The 19,506-nt window shown below is 41.6% G+C and overlaps 1 protein-coding gene across 3 annotated transcripts in view; it reads left to right on the top strand.

Moving 5' to 3' along the window:
• The window catches only part of ITGA9 (integrin subunit alpha 9), a 331,177-nt gene that overhangs the window by 138,193 nt on the left and 173,478 nt on the right, over positions 1 to 19,506 (top strand). The window lies entirely within an intron of this gene.

Raw genomic sequence — 19,506 nt, 5'->3', positions numbered from 1 at the left:
TTATCTGTAAAATGGGGCTAAGAAAATCGATCTCACTAGGCCATGAATTAAATAACAGCAGTAATATCTCCTTCCCACTGGACCATCCTGAGGGGGTAAATGATTCCACTTATGGCACAAGTACAGAAGAGAAAAAGGAGACTCTTCAAAGATAGGAAAGAGTCAAAGGGAGGGGAGGGAACACGAGGCTGGAGAAGTAGCATGTCCACAGGTGTGGAGGTGTAAGGTAGGACAGGGCCTCTGGGAAAGAACAGGTGAGAGAGTGTGCAGGAAGATTGGCTGAAGTCTCTGGCTCTAGGGGTGTGGTGCCAGGGAGTCCTAATCTTATTTTGCTGCCCATGGGAACCGTGGAAGATTCTGTAGGAAGCAAGTGGTTTATTTCATTCAGTAAGCATTTCTTTGGCACCTACTATGTGCAACATATTCTTTTAGGTGCTAGGGATGCAACAGTGATTAATCACAGTCTTGTGGGAGAGTCAGGCAGGGTGGGCAGGAAGACCTTGGCACACAGTGAAATCAGAGAGACTGGTTGGCCAAGAGGAGTACCAGCCCTGAGACATGACACCACTGTATGGGGTTTGGCCCCTCATCTACAAACAGAGCTCTTGCTTTTAGGCCCAAAGTGTATGAAGCCCCCTCTGTACAGAACCTCATTTTTTGTGACCAAAGCCATCTGATAATGGGGCTAAGGAAGAAGCAGCTGAAGGGAGGGAAGCTCAGCAGTCTCAGAGGGTCCTTCACACCAGGACCCCTCCACTTGACCTAGGACTTGGGCACCTGTTGGCATGTATATTTTATGGGATCTCTGGGTTTGTGGGGAAGGCTGCACCACTGTTAAGCCCAGTGGGTGGTGCCTTTCCTTTGCTATTTCTTATGCAGACATCTTGAAAGAATTCGTGAAGAAATATAAAAAAGAAGTGAAGTGAAAGCACATATGACAAGTAGGCAGAGATGAGTCGAGATGGGTAGGCTAGCAGAAAAGGCTGCTGCTAAGAATCTCATTCTAGCAGGATGGTTTCGGTTCTTTCCAAGAACAGCAGATGTGTGTGTGAGCATGGCATAGTGTATCAGTCAGCTTTTGCTGAGTAACAGACCTCCCCCCAGATGTAGTGGATTAAAACAAGAGCCTTTTATTGTTGTCCGTGAGTCTCTAGGTCAGCTGGATAGTTCTGCTGATCTGGGTCCAGCTTGGCTGATCTTGGCTGGGCTCTCTCAAATGTCTTGCACTAGCTGGGTGACAGGGTGCCTGTGCCACTCTCTCTCATTATCCAGCAGGCTAGCTGGACTTTTCACATGGTGGCTTGGAAGCAAGTGAGGCCTTTTGAGGCCTGGGCTCAGAAGTGGTATTGTTGTTTCTGATGCCGTCAGTTGGCTAAAATAAATTCAAGTGATGGGGAAATAAACTCCACCTCTTGATGGGAGGTGGTGCCATGTCATATTTTCAGGGCTCACATGTAGGGAGGAGTGGAAAATTGTTGCCATGTACTGTGCACAGAGCATGTGGGTTCTGGAGTCACATTGGGCTGTCAGTCCAGGATTCTCTACTTACAATGTCTCCTCATCTGTGAGATGCGAACACTAATGGAATTTACCTCAAAGGTCATTTTGAGGATTAGATAAGTCATGTATGCCTAATGCACAGTAAATGGTCATTTAAAAAGCATCAAAAACTAATGATGTAATGTATGGTGATTAACATAACATAATAAAATAAAATTTTTTTAAAAAGCAGCATTTTATGTGTTTTGTGTTTTCCTCATAACTGATATTAATGTTCTCTTTTTTTTAACTTTGGAAAATGCACTTTCTGTAGGTCACCCCTTCTTTGAGGCAATAGAGGAGATTTTCACCTCTATTGTTGTGGTATAATTTGAACTCAGGAGTTCAGTTTTGGAAAATAGTAAGGGATGGATATTCATCGACACTGGAAATTTGGGGAATTAAACTTACAGAAGAAAGGGGGGGCTCTCATTTGTGCTGGAGACTCTAGGAAATAAGGCTTTCAGGAAAACAGGAGAATACTGCACTCATTCACTCTCATTACTCAGCCTTCTTCCACACTTCCTTAACATCTTAACATTGTAAATACAGTAATTCTAACCATTTATATCGTCAATAAAAACAAGCACTTATTATATACTAGACGCTGTGCCAGGAGCCAGAAACACAATGAAACAAGGCGTTCCCCCTGGACTAAAGGACTTCAGCTTCACTGCCTGCCCAGAAAACTCTGCGGACTGCCCACTGCTTCTGAAATCATAGATTCTCAAGTTCAAGACCCTTCACAATCTGGTCTCAGTTTAGGCTGCCTGGCCTCCCTCTGTGCCCTGTTCTCATGCTACACTCAAGTCAAAGTGGACTCCTCCCTGTGCCCCAAACATGTCCTGTGCTTTTGTACTCTTCCAAACAGACCCAGGGCAAGAATGGACTCATGCTGCTGGGTCTGTGGTAGAGAGCAGGCAGGTTGAGCAAGAGGCCTGGGCTGGATGTGGGAATCCTGAGCTGACACATGGCTGCGATCTGGGGGGGTTCAGAGTCTGTAGATATGATACCATTACCTCTATCTCAAGAGGCTTTTACTGATACTCCCCTAGCCTTAACAATGCACTGTGATCCACCATTCCTTAGAGCCCACCTTAAAGTGGCCAGTGGACCAGTCTAACACCCTATAGGAGCTCCATGGGCAGAAATGCTCTCTTCTTCTTCTGCCTATAGTATCCTCCTGTTGACAGTTCTCCCCTTCCTAGGAGTGCCACAGGCAATGACAGAAACCCCCCACCCATACTTAGACACCCATATCCATACTCTCATACTTCTAGGGCATGTTGGAAGGAATGGGAGGCTGCCTATCTTGCCCCATCCTCTTCTTCCTTAACTAGCAAATATTGGATAAGAAGAATAGGATATAGCACAATACAAATGCTAGTTTAATAAATGACATAAAGAACTTGAAGTTGTCCAAGGACACCAGTCATGTGCCTGTAGAAGGGAGACTTTGTACCTTCCCCCTGGACCCACGATGAGGCTCAGGAATCCCTCTTTTCCCTGTCACCAGCCCTTCTAAGACCCACCAGCAACTTTGTAAGACTTCAGACTCTCTTCCCACATACCTCCTAGCCTTATTGGAAGGAAAAGGGGAATAGTGGTTCCTTTTTTTCTACCGTGTCTCCATCTTCCCTTGGAGACTTCCACTTCCCCTCTACGGCATTTTTTTTTTTTTTTTTTTTTTTTTGCTAGCGGAACAGCTCTTAACCAAACCCTAACTGCTCCATGGAGGTTGGGATAGAGGGATGGGGGAGAGAGGGTAAATGTGACAGAAACAGAACAGCTTTCTGGGAAAGAGAGCCCCTTTAACCTGCAAGAACTCAGAGGCCAGGAGGAATACAGACAATGAGTGGTATAAGAGCAGAGATTCCTTTGTCACCCAGTCGGTGTTGCTTTCAGAAAGCAATAAAATAAAATGGAGAGGCATCAACATCTCAGTCCAATTTTTAACACTTCATTAGCATGATTCTTCATTAGCATGAGTCAGCTGTTGGTGATTTCTCAGAAGCAGTATATTCCTAAGGTAGCTTCATAAGATCTCCAGACTTTTAGGAATTTTTCTAAGGACTGCAGATAAAATACTGATAATTTCACTTCTGCTAACCATCAACATGAACAATATTAGGCTTTCTCTCTGGTATTAATGAGACTTGAACTCTGTATACACAGACTTGAATGAAAATCTCACATATATGAGAACTTGAATTTCTTTAAGCAGATTCTTAAAATTGATGGCTTTGTTTTTCTAAAAAAATGAAAAAATATCCCCAAAGTACTGTTCTAAAAAAACTTCCCATTTTTTTCTTTTATCCCATCAATTCATTCAAATAACATTAATTCTGAAACTCTTGTAAAAAAAAATGATGTCCTAGGAACTGGAGATACAAAGCTGAGTGAAACAGTTCGGTCCCTGCCCATTGTATTATCATATTAGAGGTATATATATCATAGAGCTAAAATATAGGTAGCAAACTCTAGGGATGAAAGTAAATTTCCTTAATTTAATAAGTTCTCAACCAGAAACCCACAAGTATCTTATTTAATGGTGAAATATAGAAATAATTTTCATTGTAATAGAAACTATAGGCAAGAATACATACTATCATTGCTACTGTCTATTGAAGGGTCTTGCCAATGTAATAAGGCAAGAAAAATAGGTAGAAATAGTGGAAAGTGAAAGATAATACTGTCATTGTTTACAGATAATACTATCTACCTAGAAAATTGACAGAACAATTGAACTATTAGATTAATAGATTTCAGCAGTTTAGCTGAATCTATACAAAAATCAATAGCTTTCTTGTATACAAGTACTTAGAAAATGTTTTTTAAAAATCTTAATTCACAATAGCAACAGATACAAAGTATCTAAGAATGAACCTAAGAAATGTGTAAGACCCATATAAGGAAATTTTTAAATTTTTAAAAAGGACTTAAAAGATTTGACTAAATAGATATACCAAACAAATCTATCAGTTGTCCCCCAAACACTATTACAGCAAGATTTTTTCCATGGAACTTGACAGGCTGACTATAATTATAAGAAGAAAATTACTATTATAAAATAGTATTAAAACCATATAGAATTCCTACAAAAGTAGGTAAATAGATCAGTGAAATACAGAGTTCAGAAACACATGTGTATATGAGATTTTAATAGATGATAGAGATTATGTTTCAAATCTTGGGGAAAAGGCTAAACTATTTATTAAATATTAGAAATAGCTATCCATTTGGGAAAAAAAATTAAATCCTACTACATGCTATTCACAAAAATAATTTCTACATGGATTAAAGAGTTAAGTGTAAAAAACAGGATATAGGAGACATAGGCAGAAAAAAGACCATATTTATGAACTTGGAGTAAGGGAGAACTTTTCAAACAAGATAGAAGATGTCAATACTATAAGGAATAAATGATGCATTTTATTAAAATCCCTTTTATGACAATTGATACCATCAACAAAGTATAATGACTAGTGGAGGATATATATGATAGGCAAAGGATTTCTAATCAGAATATATAAAGAACTTTTTTTTAAGTTTTAATTTTAATGCCAGTATAGTTAACATACAGTGCTATATTAGTTTCAGGTGTACAATATAGTGATTCAACAATTTATACATTACTCAGTGCTCACCAAGATTAGTGTACTTTTAATCCCCATCACCTATTTCATCCATTCCCCCCAACCAACCTCCCCTCTGGTAACCATCAGCTTGTTCTCTAAAGTTAAGAGTCTGTTTCTTGGTCTCTCTCACTTTCTTTTTTTTCCTTTGCGTATTTGTTTTGTTTCTTAAATTCCACATATGAGTGAAATCATCTGGTATTTGTCTTTCTCTGACTATTTAGCTTAGCATTATACTCTGTTGCAAATGGTAAGATTTCATTCCTTTTTTGTGGCTGAATAATATTCCACTGTATATATATTTACCACCTCTTCTTTATCCATTCATCTATGGATGGACACTTGGGCTGTTTCCATAATTTGGCTATTGTAAATAATGCTGCTATTAACATAGGGGTGCATGTATCCCTTTGAATTAGTGTTGTTGTATTCTTCGGGTAAATACCCAGCAGTACGATTACCAGGTTATAGGGTAGCTCTATTTTTAGCTTTTTAAGGAACTTCCACATTGTTTTCCATGGCGGCTGTACCAGTTTGCATTCCCACCTACAGTGCAAGAGAGTTCTTTTTTCTCCACATCTTTGCCAACACTTGTTTCCTGTGTTTTTTTATTTTAGCCATTCTGGGAGGCCCACGTAGGAGGTGATATCTCATTGTGGTTTTGATTTGCATTTCCCTGATGATGAGTGATGTTGAGCATCTTTTCATGTGTCTGTTGGCCATCTGGATGTCTTCTTTGGAGAAAAATCTGTTCGTGTGTTCTGCCCATTTTTTAATTGGATTATTTGGGTTTTGGATGTAGAATTATATCAGTTCTTTATATACTTTGGATACTAAACTTTTATTGGATATGTCTTTGTAAATATCTTCTCCCATTCAGTAAGTTGTCTTTTAGTTTTATTGATTGTTTCCTTCACTGTGCAGAAGCTTATAAAGAACTTTTTAAAAAACAATAAAGAAAACCATTTACCACTAGCAAAAGCTATGAAGAGGCAGTTAATAGTCTAGGAAATACAATGGCCCAATAAACAAGCACAAATATACTTATTTATGCCCACTTGTAATTAAGGTAGCACAAAACAATGAGATAGCAATTTTATCATTTTTGTATTGGCAAAAATTTTAAAAGATTAACAATATCAGATGTTGGTGAAAATTAGGGCAATAGTTATTTGAATTTACCAGTGTTGCAAGTGTACTTGACTTCCATCAAATGTTTTAATTGTTCATATCCTTCAACCTAACAACTCTACTTTTTGACCTCTTCTCTATGGAAATATTTGCACCCGGGCTCAAAGCAAGGATTTTTATTAGTGTTGTTCATAATGGTAGAAAAATTGAAACCACCTGCAGAGCAATTTGTACTAAAGTAGGAAGCTCTTAGAGATCGTTCTTTGAAAAAAAAAGAAAAAAAAGAAAGAAATGAAGAAAGAGATATGGTGGATGCTATAACACATGGCTCACGGCTTAGATCTTCGTCCAAGAATGAAGGACTTCTTCCTCCAGCTGACGCCTTCAGCTGTCCTCTCCCTTTGTGCACCACCCCTAGTTGACCTTGTCCAAGGTCACACCCCGTACCTGCAGCAACCTGTATCCAGTGGCTGATCCTCACAGAGGAATAAAGGCCTGGGGTTCTTGGCCCAACTTGGAACAAATTTGAAAGGTCATTCCATCTTTAGAACTCTTTAATAATAATAATAATAATAATAATAATAATATATTGTTATTATTATATTATTATTATTATTTCTTGAGTAACTAATAGATTTGGCTAAGTCTTCCATTGAGACCACATCACAGATCAACTTTTCCATATGCCTGGTCTGCTTCTGTACCTTCTCCACCAGTATTGATCCCAAGGGTACTCCTTCATAATCCTCATTAGGGGAGAAAATGCACATTAATAACCATCCTCACAGGTGACTTCCCAAAACCCAGCCTGTGACCATGAAGTTGTCCTATTGATATTATTTACATGAAAACAGTCCCCACATTGCTATATATTTCTTTATATATGTATAAGGTATATTATTAAAGTTCTGGAAGGCTGATAACCATGACTGTGTATGGAAAGAGAACTGAGGAGGGGAAGGAGGGGAGTTGATCTTATTTAGTAGGAATACGTTCGTGTATTTCTTGAGTAATTAATATACACACACGCCCCTTAAGTGCTATGGGAACACTATGAAGGAAGTTCAGAGAAGAAGTGATGATTTTTGACGATTGTACTAAAGGATTAAACTGGAGTTTGTTCAAGGATTATGAACTTCTTCTCAAACCTTTTGGTAAGTCTGGAGTTCTAAACTAGGATCCTTACTTCCTGCCTCTATTATTTTTCCCAACATTTTATTATGAAAGATTTTGAACAATCAGAAGAGTTTAAAGATTTTTCACAGTGAATACCATATGCTCATCACTCCAGTATTATAATTAACATTTCACTGTATTTGCTTTATCACACATCTATCCATCCATCATCTTTTTAAAAATGTATTTCAAAGTATCTCTCTTGAAGTGCTGTCTTCATTCATTAGATGATGAATTTTGTGTTAAGATTTAGATTTCCTCTCTTTCATTTGTATCTTTTCTTTTATTCTTGTTAAATCAGGCATAATTTTCTAGTTTTCTACAGTTCTTGGCCTTTTGCAAGTGAGGTCAGCTGTAGAGTCAGTGGATTCAAGCTGTCATTATAAATAAGTTTCTCTTTTAACAATAGCATTTTGTATTTACTGAGAACTTGCTGAATGTCAGATGTTTTGTGTGTAGTATCTCACTTAATTAAAACCACCGTCTGTGACATGGATGCCACCATCAATGTGATTTTGCCAAGGAGGGAACGGAAGTTTAGAGAGGGTAAATAGGTTGTCCGTGGCCACACAGCCATCATTTGGCAAAGCTGGGGCAAAGGTCCATTTTCCTTCAGGGTGGTCATTTCAGCCATTATTTTCTAATGTTCTCTTGTGAAGGTGAAATACCCATCCTAGAATTTCTCTGTGGAGAAATGTGGATCACCCACTTTTCATGATGGCATGTCTCACTCTGGACCCCGGACATGATGATCTAGATGCAGACAAAGTGCCTATAGCGCTCTCCCCCTTGACCCAGCTCTTCAACATCTTCATGACCTCCTGGAGAATCATTTATTCCAGCCACTGATGTCCTGGGGCTGCGTTAAGTGGGGTTTGTGTTGCTCAGTATTTCCCACACCTAATGCTAAGTTCCACTCACATGACCATAAGAGGGACACGATATGTGATGCTTCCTGAGGATTAAGGGGTACTGTGAAGCTTTAAATGGAGCATCTGTGTTTCCATCTTGAAAGTAACTTATAAAGGGCCATGTGACAGGGGCTTTTGCTTCTCTGAATATGTTATGATGGTTCCCCTTTGCCCAGTGCCTCAGACTCCGTGAGATGCATAACCATTCAAAGGTCTTCCTTTTCAGAGGAGGGAACAGAAGCTCAGGCTAAATTCCTTACCCAGGGCATCATGGATGAAAGGGTTCAAACCCGGGGTTTCTGACCCCAGAGCCCTGCTCCTTCCACCACACCGTGCTGCCATTATTTTACCTTGTTGGGATGGGGAAGGGCAACGAGGAGGCCCAGTGCTGTGTGAAAGAATCAGGTATGTACCCGATTTGAAGTGTGTCCACACCGTGTCCTAACTGCTCAGGTTTCCTTCTGTCTAGCGCTAGAATTGGAAAGCAGGCTACCTATTCAGCCAGGAAATGGACCAAGGATACAGACGGGCAAACATTTCTGTCAGAAGGGAAACTGATTCAGTTTGAAGAAATTTTCAAGGTTCTTCCCCTGCCCCCTCTCCCAGATCACACCCCCTCTCGACCCTTCAGCAGAGACAATAGCAGTAAGTGGTACTTACTTTCTGTGGCATCTGGAGTCACTGAAGTGTCTGAGATTTACATGGACGAGGAATGGGAGACACTGACAGCCGGGTGTGGATAATAGGCTCAGAGAGATGCTAACGAACTCCTGAGGAGTCAGAGCTCCCATTTAGTTAGGCAATCGTTCCTAGTTTTCTACGCTTCCCACCTCTTGGTGTTAGACTCGGTTATAGAGGTAGAAATTCCCAGTAGCAGCTGAATTCTAGAAGCAGATTTACTAGAAGTGAAGCCTGACCTTTTTGGTATGTTTTAGAAATAATTCATGGAAATCTATATAACTTCCCTATTGCATATGCCTGGAAGGTAGCAGAAAACGGGTTTCTTGTGAGAACCAGAAGCACGAGCTGAAACATTGAGGAAAAGCTTGCTTATCGAAGCAAATGTTTAGCCACAGGGTTTCCACACTGAGGCCTTTGTGTGGCTTTGGCAAACGGTGTAGAAATCACGTGTGGCTCTAGCTCTGTTCAGCCTTTAATTATGATTCACCTTTCCTCAATGTCCTCTCTCTTCTGTGCTCGCTGTGGAACAGAAACCTGAAAGATGTAGTTTTTGGCAGATGTCCTTGGTAGAGTTCAGTATTTCTCACCCCACCCCTTTCTAACCCTGAAAAGAGAGTTAGTTTCAGAAAGTTGAGGGAAATCCCGACCACGAAAGCGCCGAGGCCCGTTGGCAAGGCCTGAAAAGGCAGTCAATCATCTAGTCCGTTAATATATTCAGCTTGTTGACTGAGTCTTCTTATAGGCTGGGTGTTGAGGCTGGTCAGATAGACATGATTACTCTTTGCCGAGCTTAGCAGCCGATAAGAATGCTAGAAAGTAAACAGGGAATAACTGAACAAGTAGAAATTGATTGTTACAGGTGCTGTGAGGAAGGTGACCAGGGTGAAATGTTTGAGAAGGGGTCAGTCATGCTAAGTGTTGGGGGGAAAGACTTGAGGCAGAGGGCACAGCCAGTGTGGTGGCCTGGAGGCAGGAAGCGGGTTCAGAGGGGCAGTAGGGAGGCCAGTGTGGCTGTGGTGTGGTGAACGAGCGAGCAATGGAAGGAGGCAATAGTGGAGAAGTCTGCAGAGCCAGTTCCCAAGGGGCCTTGTGGCCATGCTCAGCGAGTGGGTCTAATTAGATGAGCAATGGGACGCTATGGAAGGGTTTTCAGCAAGGGGTATGTGGTTTTCCTTGCATTTTCAGAAGTTTACCCTGGCTTTTGCATGGACAGTGGACAGAGAGAGGAGCGGGAGAGCAGGTGGGGAGCCAGAGAGGAGATTCACGTGGTAGGTGTGGCAAGAAGTTGCCATGTGTCCCAATGACCTGGAGAGAATTCTGATTCTGCCCCTGCCACTCCATCACTGGACAACTTTGGACAGGTCTCCTCATCTCTCTGGCATTCAACTGTTCACCCCTCATAAAACAGGGACAAATATTTTCTCATGTGGTCTCTGGAAGGAATAAGTATTCATAAAGTCCTCTATAAACCTGGACCATATGCTTATCTGAGCCATAATATGATTCATATTGAAAGGAGGTGGACTCCTGCAATGTTGGAAAAATCACTCAGCTGCCCCTGCAACATCTTATTACAGCCTGGAGCTAAAAAGATGCTTTTGTTTTTTTACTGCTATCAGTGTCTCTCTATGGGAGGGCCGCTGGTGAAAAGTCACATGGTGTGGTCGTTTATTTATATGTAGTCATTTAGTGGAGTAATAACTTGGAATGGTTGAGCCTCTTTTTTTTTCTCCTTTAGCTTCATGCCTCTGGTCACCATCTGTGGGTGACACATGAGTGTGATAAAGTGTGTAGGTGTGACGGAATGCCTGGTGGAGGCTCATTAAATCTCCCTGCAGTCACTCTCCCACTGACAAGAGACTGCATGCCTTTCGTGCCCAGTGGGGGCCGGTGGACCATCAGTGTCCCTGGTCCAGTGGAGTGATGTATTCTCATCCTCCAAGAACCTTGATGTTCTTAGGGTAAAGTCACATAGTATGTATTTTGCCTTTGAACAAAGCAAGTCTATCTTTCATCATGAGTTGGGGCCATTCCGAATCCTTATGTTACAAGGAAATATCCTGTTTCAAATGCAATTTTCTGTTACGGCCCTGAACAGATGCTGAGATTTGCTGACCTGTCATCCAAGAGGTCTCCAGGTTCCCAGAGAGACCAATTTAAAAGTGTTGGCTGGAAGTGCACTGTGGTGGGAGAAATGTTCTCTGTATTCCTTGTTCAGTACGGTAGTCACTAGCCACACGTGGCTGCCAAGCACTCAGAAGGTAGCCAGTGTCACCGAAGAACTGAGTTTTAAATTGTGTTGCATTTTAATGAGTTTAAACTTAAATAGCCCCATGGGGCAATGGCTACTGTATCGGACAGTGTGGTTCTAGAGAAATGTTTCTTCTCGTGGAAAACCCCTCCTCTGAGCCCGAGGGTTTTGTGAATCCATGAGCTCAGACTATTATTCTGACACCTACCGAGGACCTCAGCAGGACTCGTGCCTCCCGTGGTTGAGGGGCACTGTAATGCAGATTTGTTGTTGGACAGATTGGGGGCATCACTTTGCCACCCCAGCATTCGCTGCTGTCCATGGGGTGAGATTTAAGTGGTACTGAGAAGGGGTCAGTGAGAAGGCTGTCCATGGAGGGGTGCGTGTCTCCTGCACTGAGCACTGCTCTGAGCTCTGGCCTTCTCCTGTTTGATCTCTGCCTAGTGGTGGTTGCGCAGGACAGCAAGGCCGAGGGAGGCCGCTTGCCACTTCCTACTCTTGGTGTTTACGATCGTCCCCACTAGCACAGACACTTGAAAGTCAGTGGTTTCTTGGCACGTGCCCATTTTGTGGGCTGTGTAAGAGGTTTCTGGGGGACAGTGACCGCAGTGCAGGGGCCATGACAACAGCAAGGCCAAATGAACTTCAGGGTGTGGCCACTTCCTTGGGAACAGGAGTGTTTTCAGGAGGCCTTTGCTGAATGGCAGGCAGGATGAGCTAGCAGTGTTCTCCAGAACCAGGAGACTCCTGGGTTCAAGGTCAGAGAGCAGGTAGCTCACTTGTCCAAAGAGGGAGAAGTTGAAGGTTATTCTAGTGGAGATGGGGAAGTAGTGTAAGGATAAAGAACTTGGGCTCAACCTTGTTCTTTTCACTCTCTAGGTGAGGAAAGAAAGATTTATGACATGCTGAACTTCAGTGGTTGAATGAGTGTTAATTGTGAATGACATCTAATTCTCTCCCATTCTGGAATTTGATGTCTGTGTGGGTCCTGTCCCTCAAATTTAAGTATCAGCATTTAGTGTATGGGGAAGTCATTTATATTCTTAGATAGCAAAAGATACTTGAAGGATATCAGATAAATGTTTGGTGGAAAGCAGCTTGCCCTGGATTTAGAATATAACTTTTCTAGGGAAGAAAGGGGTTAAAATGTCTGGTGCTATTATAGTGGAGAGCCCATAGAATCTGGTAGAAACATCACTGTCCAGAAACGGAACAGGGAGGCTGGGGCCCTAGAGACATGATTCTATGAAAGGACTGCTGGTTCTTTTTTTTTTTTTAAATTCAAGTTGAATGGGAATCAACTTTAATTTGGGGGTAGCCCTGTTTCACCATTGGTGGTCATTCTTCAAAGCCTTTTTTTTTTTTTAAGAGAGAGAGCACTTGAGCTGGAGGGTAGGGGCAGAGGGAGAGGGAGAGAGAGAATCTCAAGCAGGTTCCACACTCAGCGCATAGCCCCATGCAGGGCTCAGTCCCATAACCCTGAGATCACGACCTGAGCTGAAACCAAGAGTCGGACACCCAACCAACTGCGCCACCCAGGCACCCCTTAAAAGCTATTTTTATTCCTGCCAGGATAGCCAGGCATGAGAAAGCCAAGCAGGACTTTTCAATAACAGATAATCATCCTAAGGGCAGCCTTGGATTTTTCTACTTGGCACATCTTTGTTGACACCCTGGGTTTGAACTGATCTGCTTATAAACAGGTGATTTGGATATGCATGGGTTTATCTGTGGGCTTTGTATTTCCCAATATGCTTTTAAGTATTATGATCAAATTTATGTTGATTGGGGAGGGTAGTGATTTATCATAAAAGCCTCAGGCTTTTCCAGTATAAAAAGTGTTTTTAATTTTCCCACTGAAAGGGTTAAGATAAAAGAAATCATAAATATAGCACGAATACTATTTCAAGAATACAAAATACAGCTATTTTGAAAACAAAGGGTTTGGGACAATGTCTTTGAGGGTGAACACCCAAAAGTGTTAACTGTTCTTTCTTTTTCTTTTCTGTCCTTTTTCTGGTGTGTGACTATGTGGAATCTTAGTGCAAATAGGTTTATACTTACTGGTAAATGGGTTAATCAACTAAGACTTACAAAACAAAAACTTTTTCATCATCTTTGGCTCTAGTTATGTCAAGGATGTTGGTTTGTGTGAATCATTTTAGACAGGTGTGTCCTTGGGGCCTCAGATAGTCCATTGGCACTTATGAATCATTTCAAACGAGCTTGTCCTTGGTACAAATAACGCTGCATTTAGAGTTCCTGGAGACTCTTCCCCTTCCAGTGAAAGGCTTTTACTGTACTTTTCAGTGGCATGGAGTCGAAGGACATAAATACCGCTTTATGTGATTAGAGGGACCCACTCTTTTATGGTGTGTTTTACAAGTCTAGAGAATGTTTTCTTGTTGCTTTGAGGTTTTCTTTGAAATTCCAGTTTGGGGTAGTCCTGAAATTGTAGGCTGTAGGCCCTGGTGTGTTATCTGTTGCACAGGGAGGCAGGGGGAGCTGGGCAGAGATGGAGCCCAGATATCTGAGTTCCAGGGACCAGGCGCTGGCATTCTGTTTGGAAGGGGCTCTGCCCCCCGTGTCATGCTGCACTAAGATGTAGGTCAACATCCCCTCAATTTGTGACTCCCCCTAAGTGATGTTATACCCTTCCTTTTCAGATGATCAGCAAAAAACTCTTGACTGGAGCCACATGCTCAATCCCTTGCCTACCCTTCCTGAGAGGGAGGCTGTGCTGTTTGCTTTTCTGCCTCTGTCCATCCAGGATGCCCACATGAGTAGCCCCTCTCACTCTATCCCACTCTCATCTCCCACCCTCGTGTCCTCCTCTCAAATACTCCACCTATCCTTTAATTTGATAGGGAAGGTTTTCTTCTTCCTGTGAATTCTCATAGCACTTTGTGTCTCCAGGTTTGTGTTAGAACTCTTTGTAAGCAGGTCTTGTCTCCACCTAAAGAAAATTTGTAAGCTCCCTACCGGGAAAATGATACCTTACCCATCTTTGTAAACCCTACTGCACTCCGCCCTACAGAGTGTTCTAAACAAGTGTCTGTTGAACAACTAAATGAGTTATTCCACACTTGTGTGCACATTCTTGTGCCAGGTGCAGTGGAATATTTATCAAAGAATGATGTGGTCTCTACCCATGGCACTTGTAAATAACTATGTGTCCCTAAATCTGGGTGTTTTGGTTATCTACTGCTGTGTAACAAACCACCCTGAACTTAATGGTGTGGAACAACAGCTATTGTGCTCGTAGCATCTACAGGTGAGGACTTTGGACAGGACACACTGGAGTGGCTCCTCAATGCTGGCGCCTCTGCTGGGAGAGACTTGAATGGCTCAGGGCTACATCCAAGCTTCTTCATTCACGTATCTGGCACCTTGGTGCAGGGATGGCCAGAAGGCTGGGCGTAGCTGGGCTTGGCACCTCCAGTATGATAATCTAGGGGCTGAGGGGGAACATGCTTCTTACGTGGCCATTGGCTTCTTCCAGAGCAAGCATCCCAAGAGCGCTAGGTGGAAACCACGTGGCTTTTTCTAGAAGTCACATAGCATCCCTCCCATTGTGTTCTGTTGGTTACAATGAGTCCTGAGACCCATCTAGTTTCAAGAGGAGGAGGATTAGACTCTACCTTTTGATGGGGGAAGTATCAAGGTCACATGGCAGAAGAACATGTGGAGTGGGAAATATTTTGCAGCCATATTTGGAAAATATAATCCACAAGAGTAAGTAAATGCCCAAATTAGTGGCACCAATGGTAATTTTATTATTACTAGATGACAGAGAGGCCCTTGGGGAAAATGTCTAACTGTCTTGGAGGATGAGACATTAGGATTCACCTTGAATTTTAGAAGAGGAAGAGCAAGGGGTCCACAGCAAGTTCATAAGTAGGGATGAGGAGTCTTGTTTAGTGGGAGAAGAGGTACAGGCCTAGACTGGCTGGCTAAGTTGAAGGGCCTGTTATGTCTCCTAAATTAGATTTTACATTTTTTCCCAGCTTTACTAAGCTATAGTTGACACATAACACCGTGTAAGTTTAAGGTGTGCAGTGTGATAATTACGTGACATGGATATATTGGGAAGCAATTACCACAGTAAGGTTAGCTGTTATATCCATCACCTCATCACAGAGTTCCAATTTCTTTTTCTGTGTGTGGTGAGACATTTAAGTTCTACTCTCTTAGCAAGATTCAAGTATATAGTACAGTATTGTTAACTATAGTCACCATACTGTACATTATTAGATCCCTAGAACTTATCCATCTTATAACTGGAGGTTTGTATCCTTTGACCACCTCTCCCCATCCCCACCACCCACAACCCCCACCTCGCGCAACCACTGCTCTACTCTCCACATACAAGTGAGATCATACTGTATTTGTCTTTCTCTGTCTGACTTACTTCACTTAGCATAATGCCCTCAGGGTTCATTCATGTTATTGCAGATGGCAAGATTTCCTTCTTTTCTTTTTTTTCATGGCTGAATAACATTCGTGTGTGTGTGTATCTCACATCATTTTTATCCACTCATCAGTTGATGGACACTTAGGTTGTCTCCATGTCCTGGCTATTGTAAATAATGTTGCAATGAACATGGGGTGCAGATTAAGATAGAGATTTCATTTCCTTTGGTTATATACCTGGAAGTGGGATTGCTGGATCATAAGGTGGTTCTGTTTTTAATCTGAGGAACCTCTGTATTGTTTTCTATAGTAGCTGTATTAATTTACACTCCCACTAATGGTGCACAAGGGTTCCGCTTTCTCCATATCCTTGCCAACACTCATTATCTCTTGGGCTTTTTGATTTTTTTTTTTTTTATAATAACTATTCTAACAGCTGTGAGGTGCTGTCTTGTGGTTTTGATTTAAATTTCTCTGATGATTCGTGATTTTGAGTACCTTTTCATGTACCCACTGGTCCTTTGTGTGTCTTCTCTGCAAAAATGTCTATTCAGTTCCTTTGACCATTTTTCTAATGGATCACTGGGTTTTTTTGTTTTTGTTTGCTATTGAGTTGTATGAGTTCCTTATATATTTTCGATAATAACTTCTTATCAGATATATGGTTTGCAAATATTTTCTCCCATTCTGTAGGTTGCCTTTTTGTTTTGCCTATCATTCTTTTACTGTGCAGAAGCTTTTAGTTTGATAGAGTCCCACTTGTTTATTTTTGCTTTTATTGCTTATACTTTTGGAGTCATATCCAAAAAATCCTTTCCAAGACTAAAGTCAAGGAGCTTTTCAGAGTTTCACACTTGCAGGTCTTCCATTTAAGTCTTTATTTTGAGTTAATTTTTTTGAGTAGTATAAGATAAGGATCCATTTCATTCTTTTGCATGTGGATATCCTGTTTTCCCAACACCATTTATCGAAGAGACTTTTTCCCCATTGAGTATTCTTGTTTCCCTTGTCAAATATTGATCGTATATTCGTGGGTTTAATTCTGAGCTCTCAGCTTTGTTACATTGGTCTGTGTGTCTACTTTGATGCAAGTACGAGACTGTTTTGGTTACTATAGGTTTGTGGTATACTATGGAATCAGAAAGTATGATACCTCCAGCTTTGTTCTTTCTCAGGATTGCTTTGGATATTTGGGGTCTTCTGTGATTCCAGACAGATTTAGGATTGTTCTTTCTATTTCAATGAAAAATGCCATTGCAGTTTTGATAGTGATTGCATTGAATCTGTAGATTGCTTTGGATAGTATGGACAGTTTAACAGTATTAATTCTTCTGATCCATGAACACAAGATATCTTTCATTTATTTGTGTCATCTTCAATTTCTTTCATTGATGTCTTATGAATCTTTCACCTCCCTGATTAAATTTATTCCTAAGTATTGTTTTTGATGTTATTGTAAATGGGGTTATTTTCTTTATTTCTTTTTCAGATAGCTTTGACATTTTTGAGGGGCAGGGCTGTTTAATGTAGTTATCCAGGAAGTTGAGATTTTTCATTCTCTGTTTAATTAAAACTCATAGGTCAGGGGCTCCTGAGTGGCTCCGTTGGGCATCCAACTCTTGATTTTGGCTCAGGTCATGATCTCATGGTCATGGGATTGAGCCGCATGTTGGGCTCCGTACTGGGTGTGGAGCCTCCTTGAGGTTCGTTCTTTCCCTCTGCCCCTGGCCCCCTTTCTTTTTAAAGAAAAAAAAAAGAAAAAACCTCATAGGTCATCTTAAATTTGTACAAAGTTTCCATCTAAGGGCCAGGTGGGAAAGGAAAAGAGGCTTATCCAAATAGAAGGGGAAGAAATGAGGAGAACACATGATGAATAATATCCAGAAATGCAACAGTAATTCAGTCTTCTGCTGTGATTCCTGACAACTTTTAACAGTTTCTTGGGCTCATCATATCCATAAGCTCTGAAATGATACATATACAGACTTAATTTGTCTAAGCCTGAGTTTCACTGTTTGAGGAAAAATAATACCTATGGAGAGGTTATACCAGGTAACCTATAGAAGCATTTGGCTCAGTCCTGGGTGTCAGTGTCAGCTGAACTCAAATGTGACAGGCGCCAGTGCTGAAGGGACCAAAACTAAAGGAGTGTCCCTTTGCCAAGGTTCCAACCCTTCCCCATGAGTAAGAAGCCAGTGTCTGTTTTCTTTATTACTGGGTTGGGATCCCATAGTATCCAGGAAATCCAAGAGTGCTAACGAAAAGGTGTAATAAATGGTATTTATGAAGTGGTTTAATAAGGTTTTTGTGAATCGGTGTGACATGCTTCTTTTGAACTTAAAGATATTTAGAAGAGCCAAGGTTAAGAAGGAGGTTGGTTTGAAAAGAAAGGCAGTAAAGAGGTGAGATATATAAACACTGAAAGGAAGTAAAGGTAGAGCAAAGCAATAAAGCTTCAGGTAAATGTTGGTAAGATGTCTCCTATATTGTACATTAACTGTAGGTTCATAGTGTAGGATTGGTCTATTGAATAAAGCTGCCCTTTTTTGGAGGGGTGATCTCAGATTCACCAATGCCTTCTTTTTCGGATGAGTGTCCATGTCAGTACTCATACACCTCAGCAAGTGTTTATTGAGTGTCTGCTCCATCCCTTGCCCTGGGACATGCTAAGATGAATTCAACATGGCCTCTGCTTCCCGGGAGTTGTAGTCTAGTTTGGGAGGTGGGGAATATGTTCACCAGTAAATGCCATGTGTTGTTCAGATATCATCTCAGGAGGACAAGGAACAGTGGGGGCAGGAGAAGTGAGACATCCCCTGGATGAGTCGGGGAAGGATGAGCTTCAGGGGGAAGAGACTCAACTATAAGGAGTGCTTGTGGGGGTCAAGAAAGATGAGAACAGAGAGGGGCTGTCCGGTGGATCTAGCAACATGGCAGCTGTTGGTGATCTTGGCCAAACCAATGGAAACAGAGTGGCAAGAGGAGAATGGAATAGACCAAGGAGTGCATAAGTTTTGATGAAATTCACTGGAATTTTAATGACCTCATTTTATTACAGGCTGGAGGGGAGCTACTTTCTTCACTTGCTAAGCTACAAGTCATTCAGAGAAATTGTGCTGGTTCAGTTCACCAAGCTGAGCAGATAGGCCCACTGTGGTTTGAGTAGCTTGGAAATCTTGTGGGGTCGGTATGTTGACTCTCTCCTTCATTTTAGTCACGGTTCAGGATTTTCACACACCACCGAGGTCTAGGGCAAGCTTCTCAGCTTTCTAGATACCCTCTCAGGGCTCGTGAAGCAGCAAGCCTGCCCTGGGAAGGTCAGGATTCCTTTTGTAAAAGCAGTGAACACTACATGTAGCCCAGAGAGCCCACTCTCTCTCCCCTTCCCCTCCTATGGGCTCACACAGGGAAACAGATGCTTTCATATAACTCTCAGCATTGAAGCAGATTTGCTCTCCTCTGGCCTGAAATATCTGTCCAGGATGGAATTCTTAAAACCCCGGGAGCCCTGGTATGATTTTGAGCCCAGGCCTTGAACCTGTCATAAAATGTAATGGACAGTATATTTTTAACTGCTGAAACCAGGGAGTTCATATAACCTATGAAAACTGAAACAACATAATGCTTCTTTCTGCAGTTTTTGAAGCATATTTGGAAGCATTTCAGAAACCACAAGATGGTCCCTCTCATTGTATCATTTACCATTAAGACCAAAGTTCTTGACCGTTTTTGTACATGGACCCCTTTGGCAGTTGGGAGAAGATGTTTT

This window comes from Halichoerus grypus, chromosome 1, assembly GCF_964656455.1.
Source record: "Halichoerus grypus chromosome 1, mHalGry1.hap1.1, whole genome shotgun sequence".
In the NCBI taxonomy this organism is placed as follows: Eukaryota; Metazoa; Chordata; class Mammalia; order Carnivora; family Phocidae; genus Halichoerus; species Halichoerus grypus.
The sequence above is the reverse complement of the archived record's forward strand: the minus strand, read 5'-3'. Positions and strand labels throughout refer to the sequence as shown.